We start from the raw sequence: 13,099 nt of genomic DNA, 5'->3' as shown, positions 1-13,099 counted from the left end.
TCTTGGCTGCTTGTGCTAATTTTGGCCTAACAATTAACACCAAGAAAACACAGTTCTTCCATCAGCCAACACCACACCTCCCATATGTCAAAGCATTGGTTATAGAAAATGGAGATGGCTTGAACATGATGGATAGGTTCACTTACCTTGGCAGTGTACTTTCCAGGGTGGTACACATTGATAATGTGACACATACACATAACTCACTGTTTGAGAGGTTCCAAAAGAAAATGTGGGAGAGAAGAGATGTTAGCTTTTCAAACTGAAGATCAACAGAGTTGTTGTGCTGACCTCATCTCTGTATGCCTCTGAAACTTGTACAGTTTACCAGTACCATGCAAGAAACTGAATCACTTCCATTTAATTCTCTTACAATATTCTGAAGATCAACTGGCAGAAGATAAGAGACACAAGGTTCTTTCTCAAGCTAAACTGTCAGGCATTCAACCATTACTACACAGTGCAGCTGCCATGGACAAGCCGTGCTGTTTGAATGCTAAACATGTTTGCCAAAAAGATTATTTAATGGAGAACTCTTATAGGGAAGTGCTCACAAAAGGAACAAAAGAAATAATATAGGGACATCCTGAAGGAGCTTTGTAATTGGCTGTACAGCATGGTAGATATGGAGCACAGGACTGCCCAACATGGCATGCCCTTATCAGAAAGGGTACTATGCTCTATGAACAAGGCAGAATGACTCAAAGGAAATATGTGATGTTCAAGTTTAGAGAAACCACAGTAGGTGTTTGCATCAACTAATTGTGCCTGATCTCTGGTAGGGCATTCTGAGTTCCTATTGATCTGATTATTGTTAAACACACTGTGACTTGCCTCTAACAGAGTCATGCTCTTTGAGTCTTCTTTGATAATGAAGAACAAGAACCAACCAACCACTTTACTCAGACTTCTTTCCTCCCCAAATCCAGAGTGTGTATATACCACTCTTCTTTTCCAAACTTCCCTTGTTGAAAAATCTTATAGTACTCATTGCATTTACCATATTTTCCCTTCTATTTCACATAATTTAACCAAATGAATGTTTATTGTCTCAATGGATAGCTATATTGTATTTTTATCTTCAACATATAGGAAAAGAATGAAAGAAAGGAAAAAAGGAAGGAAGGAAGGAAGACAGATTCAGAGACAGAGACAGACAGAGAGAGATTTCCATTGGGAGAATATAATGATACTGTGATTCCTCCTCAATGCAAAACTTTGTTATAGAACTTGGGTTCAGTTTGAAAACTGAATGATTATACCAAATGTTTAAGTTAGTGAAGAATGGTCTGAGAGAAACTTCTATGAGTGTAATAAAGTGTGCAAAGAAAGAAAGAGCCTTCTATTAATTTTAAAAATTATTATAGGGGCAGCTAGGTGGTGCAGTGGAAAAAGCATTGGCCCTGGAGTCAGGAGTTCCTGGGTTCAAATCTGGTCTCAGATACTTAATAATTACCTAGCTGTGTGGCCTTGGGCAAGCCACTTAATCCCATATGCCTTGCAAAAACCTAAAAAAATTATTATAGAGCAAACTTTTATTGATGCCTTGTTGCCAGATTTGCTCCTCCCTCCTTTTCCTAGCACAATGACAGTATTTTTCAGAATAACATGTGCCATTATACACCCATAATTTGCCATCTCTCCCACAAAAAGATGTAATCATGTTTCTTCTTTTTTCCAAGAAACAAGGTTAGTAATTATAATTATAATTTACATTTACTTTGAGTATATTTGAATCAATCATGAACATATATATATACATATATATATATATATATATATAAATATATATATATATATGGGGGGGCTGGTAGATTTTTTTGTGGTATTGTTTGAAGCTGATCCCACAATACATTCTAGTTATAAAACCTTGGCTTACCCTATCTTGGTAAGTTCAAGCCAGTTAAAACAGTCTCTGTTGTCCTATTCTGTATCCCTCTATTTTTAATTATACTTGGACTTCTTTCCTCCTCACTTTTTGAATATGAATATCTCTAGAATAATTCTTGTTATTTCATTCTTTTTATCCTGTTTCCTTCCACTGGGGAACAACAGCCTATAGCTCTCCTTTAGAGGACAGATAGAAAACTCAATCAGTAACTATATATGTGGACATGACAACATTGATCACTGAATTCATTTCCAGGGTCATTCTTTTATTGAAAAGAAGCATCAAAATAAAACATGAATCAAGAAATCTGTTGACCAAGCAAATATATGTGTATATTGTAACACATACATATACACACAAACATATATCATGCTGGATACATTTCTCTAGAAAAATCCCTAAAATTGGCAACCTTTAGTTGCTTATGCTTGATATAGGTGGAAGACTCAGTTGATTTTCACATTGTACCATTTTTAATTATTGGAAATTAATAGAAGTTGGAAATTAATAGAAGAAAACTATCAATTTGCATAAACACAATGTTTGAGGACATGCATGACTTTTCTTTTAAATTGCAAGTCAAATCTTCTAAATAATACTATCTCACATTCTAGATTAAAGTATATAATGAGTTTTTACTTTTTAGAAACCATACCTCATTAATCCCCACCAAGGATCTATAGAAGCTATTTTGCAAAACAAAAATATGCAATGAAATAACACTTTTTAAGATGCACCATAATAAGCTCAACATACATATGTGAAGGAACAAATAGAGAGGAGAAACAGAAAGAGTGAGACAGAGGCAGGGAAAGGAGAGGAAAGAAGAGAAGAGGAGAAGAAAACAGAGGAGAATAGAGAACACGAGGGGAAGGAATAGGAGGGGACAGGAACAAGGAGGACAGGAACACCAATGGATAAGTGGTCAAATAAAATGAAAAATTATCTTTAAGTCCCATATGAATGGTTACTAATAATTACTACTACTACTACTGATAATAATAGAACAAATTTTCCTAGAATTTCTTTTTGTTCTATACTGCATTGTTGTTTTTCCTTTTTGTAAAACAATAATTTTATTATTCTTCTGTTTTCCAGCTCCATATTATATTGTAAATTATTTTATGACCTTTTAAAAATTCAAATCTTCTTTTAATCTTTAAAAGAACAACATTTTATTCTATTATCTTCTTTATACTTCATAAGGAATCTTGGAGTTTAGGTTTTATTATTCCCTACTTATTTATTCTATCAATTTTTTTTCAAACTGAGATAATTGACTTTTGTTTTATTGTAGTTTTCATTTATGATTTCTTGAAATATAACTCTGAAAATATAGACTTTGATAATATCCATTGAAATTCAAATGAAATTGCTTGACTATGCCTTCAAATTCAAATCACCCTGGCTCTGTCTGATTGGTTAATAATAGGTCATAGCCCAAGACTCATTTGCTCATTATTTGGACTTTGATGGATCAAAGTAAGTGTAAATAGCAATTCTTTCTCTTCTGATCAGAAACTCCAAGGGTCTTCCTCTCCCAGACTAACTCTTGTGTTAAGGTAAATTAGGCCATCTTTTGTCTCACTTCTTGCCTAGCATTTAATTACCCAACAATAGTTACTTTGGACACACTGAGACTTGGAAAAGACCTTAGTTTTAAAAAGTCCATATCTCCCAGTGTATCTACAGTCATTTTCAGTATGCTGACTTGTTTTGCCCCTGGACTCAGGTGACTCAGGAGGAAAGAATGAAACTAATAACTTTGCAGAGCTCTTCATCACTGGAATCCAATTCACTTGCAAGTCAAGACATTTCTCTCCTAATGTCATTAATCCTATTGAAAATGAAAGCTTGAACCACAGTAGCAATCCAAATAAATTTTATATAAATCAAAAAAAAATTTCTAAAGAAATATTCCATTTTTGTAACAAGGATTCATATTAAAATGTACTAAAGCACATGTGAAAGATGAAATAGAAGCATTTTTATGCTAGTCTTTATGACCTGATATAATAATAGCTAGGTTCCTATAGTTGGTAACCAATAATAAAACAACTGATTGAAGTAGAATGGGTTTTTTTACCTTGTGTTCATGAAACTTGGAATTATGGACAAAAGGTTTAAATATGACAGATTTTTGGTGAAGAAAAGGGACATAACATTTGGATTAGGCTACAGTTATGCCATTTATTGATATTCAGAACCAATTGGGCCTCAATGTTGACTTAAAGATGATAATTATGAGTGCTGAACAGTCTTAAAAAATGCTAACCTGATGATATGCTTTTGAGAAGAAATTCATTGATTTTGTGAATGGAATAGGTTTGATCCAAGCAAGAATGGAAGCTAGAATATGATGATTATTGAACTGCTCCTCAGTTCTCTTTATACTTTGCTTTTAGGACAACTACATCAAGCAAGCTGGTGATAGTGATTCACCCTCCAATATATGATCTGTAATTTTACATTTATCTGAAAATAAGCATTTGGGAAAGTAAACATTTACCACTGTTAAAAAAAGAAACTTAGAATCAGTAGCAACCAGACATGCATTTCACAGTTCATAAATTCATATTAATGTCCTATTCATCACACACATCTATTGCCCATTCATGTATGAAACAGAAGAATAAGAGTCACAGAATCTCAGAAATGGAAGAGTTCACAGAGTTTTAATATAACTTTTCACTTAAGGAATCTTTTTCTATATTATTCCAATGGAGAAACCAACATTTCCTGTTTAACACATTTAGTTATGAAAATGTCATTACTTAATGAGACAGTTCATCTGGTCCAAGAAACAGAATCAAGTCACATAGGCATTATCAAAATTTTGATTTGGGGAGTTTTTCATATAATTTTCCTTGAATCTATTTCACTATAGCTTCCACTCATTTGAAACGTGGTTTCCCTTCTGGGGCAAAATGAAAAAGCTGACTTTTGTTCATAAATCAGTCCTTCAGATATTTGAAGATAGTTGCTTTATTTTCACAAAGCATTATCTTTCCTTATCTAAAAATAAAATCCTTAATTCCTTCCTCTTATCTTCATATAATATGATTTTGAGTACCTCTTCATCTTAAGTATCCTTTTCTAGGTGTAGTAAATTTTCAATATACCTTTCAAAAAGTGATATCTAAAAATTCACCACTTTAGGTATAGCTGGATATATTCAGGTCACAATGTATAGCTTTAGGCAGATGACACGATTATGACTGTGAAATTCTGTCTTATAAAGTTTTATTAAGGCAATAGAAGGGAGCTGTAGAACTAGCAGCAATAACAGTCATTGAGAGATAGAACTAAAAATGGGGTTGAGGACTGGAATGGGACTGGATAGGCACAATATGGCAAAGGCTATTGGGAATGTAAATTAAGGAAAGATTCTGACAACTACTTGTGTCTGCCTCATGCTATAGTACAGAGGTGTCAAATAACTAGTCTATAACACTCCAGAATGAAGCCTCAACTAGTTTAAAATATAGTTGAAAATATTTACCAAAATAAATGAGAAAATAATAAAACATACATAATATTAATGTGTGGTTTTTCAAAGCCAATATGAGTCTCACAGGGATGATTATGATTGATTTAGTAGCTGTCATTTGATTTGAGTTTGACGAATGTTAGATAAGGAATGCTAATATCTTTATTGGGACTATGATAAAGCTTGCAAATAGTAATTTCAACCCCTCCCCTTTCCTGTTTTCTATGAGAAGCAAACTTTTACAATTTTTTTTTTTTTTTTTGTTGCAAGGCAATGGGGTTAAGTGGCTTGCCCAAGGCCACACAGCTAGGTAATTATTAAGTGTCTGAGACTGGATTTGAACCCAGGTACTGACTCCAGGGCAGGTGTTTTATCCACTATGTCACCTAGCTGCCCTGTCTATTTCTTTTGTTCTTTTATATCCAGATTGTTTCTCTTCACATAAAACCTCTTAGCTGACCTGAGATATAGAGTCTAGTTTAAAGGCATGCAAAGTGTTCAAAAAACACAAACCATTGGGGTTTTCTTTATCTTAGAGTGCATAACTTGGGAGTTGCTTCTTTCTAGATTGCTACAAAGGGCAACAGAAAAATTATTTTTTAAATGAGTTATTTATTCTGTGCTTTTAAAAATAACTTTATGAACTTCAAGAGCATGATATATTGTGGGTCTTTCTTCCCCTTTTCCTCTCTCTATCCCTCTATCCCTCTCTCTCTCTTTCTCTATTCTTTTGTCCATCTTTGTATCTATCTGTTTGTGTGTTTCTCTGACTGTCATTTTCCTCATATTTAACAAATTATTTGTAATGTGATCCCTGTTTCTCTAACCCCTCTTGAGCACCTGATTTCAATCTCCCTTTTTGATACAAGTTATGTGTCTTATGAGGAGGATCATGTATAGGAAAATGATATGGACGTAAAAAATTATGGGTCAAGACAAAGAAGGTAGAATGGTCCCACCCTAAGCCAGTCTACAGTAGTCATGTCCTTTATGGATTTCTATCTCATCTTCTTTTTGGTTGGGAAAAAGGAATAGAGTAAACTGATTTCTAGTGATTGAAATTTAAAGACATGCTTTAAATACATGTCTTTCCCAAGTTCAGCTATGCCTCTTCTTTATACTCAAAATTTATTTCCTAAAGTATTAATGGAATCATGAAATTGCCAATCATCCTTTTAGCATGATGAATTATGAATACAATCTTTGCATGTCTAGCTTAGAGTAAAACAGGCAACAGTACTAAGAAGACTGGGGTTCTTAGCCCAGAGTACATAAATAATACATATTTCTGTTTGATTTAAATATAATTAGGAAGATAAGAATTACAGACATGAGAAAGAACAACAATACAAGACTCTCATGACAATAGATATTCAAATATCAAATAGGTCAGATTATAAGTTCTAAAAGAATTCAGTAGGATGCATAACAGAAAAAATTTTAAACAGATTTTAATCTCTTTCCAAATAGGATATTTGTAATCACCGGCAAGTAAGTAAACCTCTCACATCCTCAGATTCCTCATCATTGATATTTTGCATGTCCTACTTCACAAATATTTTACAGAAAGGGATTATCAAATTTTAAACCATAATTTAAAATTGAGTTAATATTGGTTCAGAAGGATATGAGATTACTGTCAGAAAAGCCATCTTGAGTGATATGGACTTAGGGCTGAGCTTTAAAAATATGTTAAGTTTTATATTGGAATATTCATTACTTTAAAAAATTAGGTTTATCAGTATTCTTTTTGCAGATAAGACTTCCTCATCATTGGTTTTTCAAGCTCTCATCCTTGAAAGCATTTGGATTTTCTTTGTCTCTTTCAGATTTCACTAATCATGTAGACTATTTCTCTAAAAATATGGAGAGACAAATGAGGCCTGTTGCTGATAGGAAAGATAAACGAAGATAGACTTTTTTTATTTTTTTGTTAGAAGATATGCAAAATAGAGGCAGATATTTGGCCATGGTATAAATTTATAAGAACTCTATCCTCAACTAAGCTACTTGTTCCTTTCTTTTGGTTCCTTTACATGATATCCAGAAGTATTATGGGGAGGTAAGAAGATACAAGAAGATCTTTGTTCTACCTGTACCACAAAGTACCATCACAGATTTGTTGGATAGAATTCTCTGAAGTGATTTGAAGGAACAAAGGCTTGTGAGAGATAAGAGAAATTTTCTAATCTTAAATCCAATCATTAGATCAGAACTTGAACTTTGAGTAGTTGTTAGTTAAATCAGGAAAAATAAAACATAATCCCATCTCAAAGGCTATAACTTACTCAGTGGTTACCAACTTGAATATAGCTGCCATGGCCTGGATTCACAGCATAAAAATAAAAACAAGTTAATACTCCTCTGTAATGGAGAGGCTTACTGCAGCTGTATACACATAGGATGGGAGGATGAAGCTCAGTTAATAATCAGCTAATGTGTAGAGAAAATGGTTAACAAAAATAATATATTCTGTGTAAAGTAAGGATGCAACTGTCAGCAATGATATAAAGATAGAGCAAAATAAATGAAATCTATTAGAGAGTAGTCTGATGACATCACCAGAGGATATTAGTAGACTAGCAACATAAATATGAGAAATGGGATTTTCTCTAATCTATTCTACTCCCAGCCAAACCTATTTGGAATTATTTTCGATTTGCACTGCATACATCATGTATATACCTAGTTATTTACATAGCCTGTCCCCAATAAAATGTGTTTGCTTATGTTTTCCTATGTAACTAAAGCACAAGATTTAAAATAATGATAAATAAAATAAATGTTTGATAACCAACTAACTAATGGCCACACTCATATGCTTGGGATATATGTTCTCTGTATCAAATCATGATTAACCATTGATTATACACAGCCCCTACAGGTCAGTCCATTCATGAATATTAGCTGGTCATACATATTTTCTTTATGAATGTACATTTCCTTTGTAAAATCATTTCAGTTCTGTCTGACAACTTATGACCCCATTTAGAGTATTAATATCAAATATATTGGAAGTATTTGCCACTTCCATATCCAGTTCATTTTACATATGAGGAATCTGAGGTAAACAGGATTAAATGACTTCTAAAGGGTCAAAAAGCTAGTAAGTGGCTGAGACCAGATTTTTCAGGAAAATGAGTCTTTTTGACTTCTGACTGATACTCTAGAAACTGTATCACAGCTGTTCCTAGAGAGGTAGCATTTTATGTAGCAGTAAACCTTTGCAGAGGATGTGTCGGAGGAAGGGAATCTTTTTTTCTTTATTTGTATTTTTTTACTTTATTTGCTATATTTTTCCCTAAATGAGAAATAACTTTATATAATGTATAGAGAGCAGCCCTCAAAGAACGAAAGATATGGGTTCAAGTTCCATCTTTTATACATAAAAGCATGTGATTTGGGGATGACAACAAATCTTTCAAGGTAACTCTCTGAGATGCTAAATTCCATAGATTTGGTTAAAATGCATTGATAGAGAATAATTACTGACTAGGAGATATCTAAACCAATGAAATCACATGACTATTCAAAATACTTGAGTGTCTTTTGCTTTTAATTAATCAGAACTTTCTGGAAGACTTAGTAAAAACAAATATTACTGTGAAGGTTTATGAACAATGGTTTTTATGTGGCTTCTGAACCATAAATTTTCCTAAATCTCTGGTAGATCTCTAGTGGTATGCCTTTAAAGGGAGTCTGAGTGCTATATAATAAATACAGTATCCTCAGTTTATTTTTATTTCAGGATCTTGTATATAATTAGTGTCTAATATTTTTTTTCATTGATTTGAATTTCTGCTTCCTCCATCCCAATCCAAGGTTTAATTACCCAGGAAAATAGGAAATACATCTTAAAAGAACAATGGTGTTAATTCAGTCAAGCTCTCACATTATACAAATGAACAAAAACAAAGAAAGAAAAGAGCTCAGCCCCAGAGTGGCTTGGTATAGTCGCATAAGTAAGCAGCAGAAATAGGTTTCTAACAGGTCTTGTAATTCCAAATCTGGTCTACAAAAGGGGGAATTTTGCATCTAAGGATCCAGAAAAGTTTCAGTGTGGCAGTGCAAATTATAACCAGAGAAAATAAAATAAAAATAAACAACAAACAAAAATCATGAATTATTTAGCATGTAATTACATTTCTAATTTCATTATGAATATATTGCTAACAAATAAAAATTGGTAACTTTTGGCAAATCTTACTTTTGGTAAATTTTATTTTTAAATCAGGTCCTTATATCAAATTTTTATTAACCGTATTTCATATATAGAAAGTTTATTAAAGTTTACAAGAAATTTTCCACCCAGCAGTATTTTGAGCTATGAGAGTCAGAGGATTATTATTGTTCTCATTTAGAAGATATGGAGAGAAATATCTTTGTGGCTTTATGTCTAATAAAAATTTGAGGCAGAATTCAATCTGATGAGAAATATGTTATCACCTCTGCTATGCCATTCTACTCCTCTAATTACTTTCCTTTTGCTGTAATAAAAATCATGTAATAACTTTATTTAGTATTTTTTTTAGGTATTTGCAAGGCAAATGGGGTTAAGTGGCTTGCCCAAAACCACACAGCTAGGTAATTATTAAGTGTCTGAGGCCGGATTTGAACTCAGGTCCTCCTGAATCCAGGGCTGGTGCTCTATCCATTGCCTATCACCTAGCCACCCCCTATTTAGTATTTTTTTAAAAATTTGGATTCTGAGGGTAATAATCTAAAAACCTTATAGGTCTATAGCAGCATTTATGTGAGGACAAAGAAATGGAAATTAAAGGCATGTCCATCAGTTGGGAATAGCTGAACAAATTGTGATATATGAATGTGACGGAAAATTATTATGCTATATAAATAATAAACGGTGTTGCAGAAAAAACTGAGAAGGCTATGAGAAGGCTATAAGACTATGAGAAGGCTATGAATCAAAGAGAAGTGAGCAGAGTTAACAGTATAACAGTTACACAATAACATCAATATTGTAAGAATGATTAAGTGTAAACTATTTAGCCACTCTGATCAAGATAATTACCCAAAACAATTTCAAAGAACTTATAATAGAAAATGTCATCCATTTCTAGAGAGAGAACTGATGAATTCTAAAATTCTGAAATTTAAAAAAAATATTTTCTTTATAGTATTCATGTCTTTTCATCTTTCCTGTTTTCTTAACTTTGTTATTTTTAACTTATTTCTTTAAATTCAATGCCTTTTGTTTATATCTGGAGTAGTATTTCTTAATGTTATTGATTTTTTCTTTGTTCTTCCAAATCTACCTTCACTTCACCAATGTTTGTATAATTGCATATTATTTTTCACTCAGGGCTTTATAGAGATGCACTAACATTGATTCTTGTGTTCTATTCTGATTATTGTTTCTGTCATGTAAAACATACATTTTCACATTTACTTTTTTTTCTAATTTTATCAGCATTTTTTCCATTGGATCTTATAACATTTTTACCAGCAACAGATTTGCATATTTTCTTCAGTATCCACAAAGTCCTATCCTTTATTTAATTGGCTCAATTTCTTTTTTGCTGCTACAGTTATTTGGAATGTTTGTAGTCCATTGCATCTTTTGATAACAATCATTCTTTCTAATTTCATTATTTTCTCTATTGAATTTTCTCTGTATTGCAGATTTTCAAATAATGCTTTTTCCCCTCTCTGTCTTTGGTGTATTTAGTACTTTATCATTTTATCTTACTCACTTTCCTCACATTATGAATCCTCCACATTGAAATCCCGGGTCCCTTATTGTTAATTTACTTTTGCCACAATTGAGTCACAAAAAGTTGGACAAGACTGAAAAACATCTGAAAAACAAAATGTTTAGTATAGGGCAGGTACTAAATTCAGGAGGGTCTGAGGTCAAACTTGACCTCACACCTTTATGAATTGGAGAGGGTAAACCACTTTTGTGTTTTTGCCAGGAAAATTCAAAATGGGCTCACTAAAAGTAGACTATGACTACAATGACTGAACAACACAGACAGATTTCATTTCTTCTTTTGAGAATTACCTGCTCATATTCTTTGATGATGTTTCAATTGGCAAAAGACTGCCATTTTCATAATTTGACTCATTTAACAATGTATTTAAGAAATTAAGCCTTTATTAATGAAATTTTAACATACTATTTTCCCAATTTCCTGTTGACCTACTTAACTTTACCACACTGATTTTGTGGAAAAAAGATTTTATGATTATCAAAACTATCTCTTTTAGTTACCATGATACTATGTAATATTTTGTAATAAATTCTTCCTTTATACAAATTTATAAAAAGAAAATATTCTGTACTACTCTAATTTGCTTATGAAATCAGCCTTTATGTCTAAATTCTGTGCCCATTTTGATATTCTATGTATCTGTAACTTATCTCTCTTCATCTGTCTATACCTAGTTTCTGTCAACCTGCTTTCCAGGTTTCCTTGTAACTTTTCAGAAATAGTGAATTTTTGCCCCAAAAGCTTGCATATCTGGGTTTATCAAATTGTAGATTATTATTGTCATTTACTAATGTTCATTTTGTATCTAATCTCTTTCCCTGATCCATCACTCTACTTCTTAGTCATTACTAGATTATTTTCATGATTACAACATTTTAATAAAGTTTGAAATTTGATACTGTTGGTTTACCTAACTTCACATTGTTTTTCATTGATTTATTGATATCCTTGATATTTTGTCTTTTAAGATGAATTTTGAAATTATTTTTTTCCTAGTTCTCTATTTTTTTTTGGTAGTGTGGTCAGTCTGTCTCTGAATTAGTAGAGTATAGAATTTTTATTTTTATCATATTGGCTTGGCCTACCCATGATAAATTGACATTCCCAAGAGTTGAGAATGGGGGGGGGATCTTTCACTTCCCTCAGATAGTTAATTTAGATCAATCAATGCTTTGGAAACACTTCCCATTCAGAATGATTTCTTATTGAACATTAAAAGATGATTAACACAGGTCTGTATCTTCCATCATATTTGTTGTTTTTATATTTATTATACTGGATGTCTTCCTTGAAGATTGGGTTTAGAAAGCTGAGTAATCTGTTACCATTGAATTGGAAGTTACAAAGTTTATAGTATCTCAGGAATCACAGATTTTATCAGAGAAAAATCCAACTTGCAGCTGCAAGAAATTAAATGGTTGTTTCTCAAGAACACCCTTTATTTAAAAACTGTAATTTTTCCCATTGAGTCTTAGAAGAATATCAGATTTCAAACCAAGGATTAGAAATGTAAAATAAATAAACATTTCCTTTAAACAGCCAAAATTCCTGCCACAAACACTTCTGGAACAAATACATATTTGGTATTACTTCTTGGTGTGTGCTATTACTTCCCGAAACATACTACCACCTGATTTTCACACCTGGTATGAATATAGCAGTTGTACAGAATGCTGAGATTTGAGGCCCCAGTGGACCAAGTTTTGTTGATTCAATGGCATCAGATATTTTGCTTCTGAAATGCAAACTCTCTTAGGAATTTCAGGGCAACAAGGGTAAACATTATGCCATCTGTCTAATTACTCTATGTACTTTTCCTTCTTTTAACTTTTAAGAAAGAAGCAAAATCAGTATAAAATCAGACAACAGATAACTCTGAATGAAATTAGCAAATAAAAGTTCATCTTTAGATATGCAGGAAATTTTTAAGAATCAATTCTCATACACTGTAATTTAAATGAGGGTTAAAATTTTGAGTCCTCT

The 13,099-nt window shown here is 32.5% G+C and overlaps 1 long non-coding RNA gene across 1 annotated transcript in view; it reads right to left on the bottom strand.

Annotated features, from left to right (window-relative positions):
- LOC141516350 (uncharacterized) overlaps positions 1-314 on the bottom strand; it is a 147,166-nt gene extending 146,852 nt beyond the window's left edge. The window contains exon 1 of the long non-coding RNA XR_012476665.1: positions 147-314. This is a non-coding gene — a long non-coding RNA (uncharacterized LOC141516350). The remainder of the gene's footprint in view (positions 1-146) is intronic.
- Between the last annotated feature and the right edge of the window lie 12,785 nt (positions 315-13,099).

This window comes from Macrotis lagotis, chromosome 3 (genome assembly GCF_037893015.1).
Source record: "Macrotis lagotis isolate mMagLag1 chromosome 3, bilby.v1.9.chrom.fasta, whole genome shotgun sequence".
In the NCBI taxonomy this organism is placed as follows: Eukaryota; Metazoa; Chordata; class Mammalia; order Peramelemorphia; family Peramelidae; genus Macrotis; species Macrotis lagotis.
Note: the sequence above shows the minus strand (reverse complement) of the source record. Positions and strands in the feature narration are given on the sequence as shown.